The 427-nt window shown below is 80.6% G+C and overlaps 1 protein-coding gene across 4 annotated transcripts in view; it reads right to left on the bottom strand.

Moving 5' to 3' along the window:
* NAA35 (N(alpha)-acetyltransferase 35, NatC auxiliary subunit) overlaps positions 1 to 319 on the bottom strand; it is a 27,591-nt gene extending 27,272 nt beyond the window's left edge. For 3 of the 4 annotated variants that reach the window (XR_774418.1, XM_010568656.1, XM_010568658.1), the window contains exon 1: positions 234 to 319. The gene's annotated coding sequence lies outside the window, so the exon portion shown is untranslated. The remainder of the gene's footprint in view (positions 1 to 233) is intronic. The other variant, XM_010568657.1, reaches the window with a different exon arrangement.
* Positions 320 to 427: the final 108 nt, after the last annotated feature.

Here is a 427-nt window from a genome sequence, read left to right as displayed (position 1 = left end):
CGCCCGCCCGCCCCGCCGCAGGGCACCGGCGCCGCGCCCACCCGCCGCCGAGGACTCCCTTCCTCCCTCAGCGGGACCGGCTCTGCCTGGCGCCCCGGCGAGGCAGGCGAGGCGAGGCAAGGCGAGGCGAGGTGAGGCGAGGCGGGAGGCAGTCGCGCTGCCCCCGGCGGCGGCGCGGCGCGGCACACCACGACCCTCCCCGCACCCTCCCCGCCCTGGGCAGGGGGCCTCACCCGCCGCGTCCCGCGCCGCCGGCCCGCTCCTTTCTCCCCGCCACGACCGCCTGAGCCGCCGACCGCCACCGCCAGGAGCCCGCGAACCCTGCCCCAGGATCCCAGCGCAAGCGCACACACACGACGGGACTCCCCCCGCGCCCCTCCAGAGAGGCGCATGCGCTTACCACGGCTCGCGGTGCGGGGCGGGGGGG

Source organism: Haliaeetus leucocephalus, unplaced genomic scaffold (genome assembly GCF_000737465.1).
Source record: "Haliaeetus leucocephalus isolate CR32 unplaced genomic scaffold, Haliaeetus_leucocephalus-4.0 Scaffold251, whole genome shotgun sequence".
In the NCBI taxonomy this organism is placed as follows: Eukaryota; Metazoa; Chordata; class Aves; order Accipitriformes; family Accipitridae; genus Haliaeetus; species Haliaeetus leucocephalus.
Note: the sequence above shows the minus strand (reverse complement) of the source record. Positions and strands in the feature narration are given on the sequence as shown.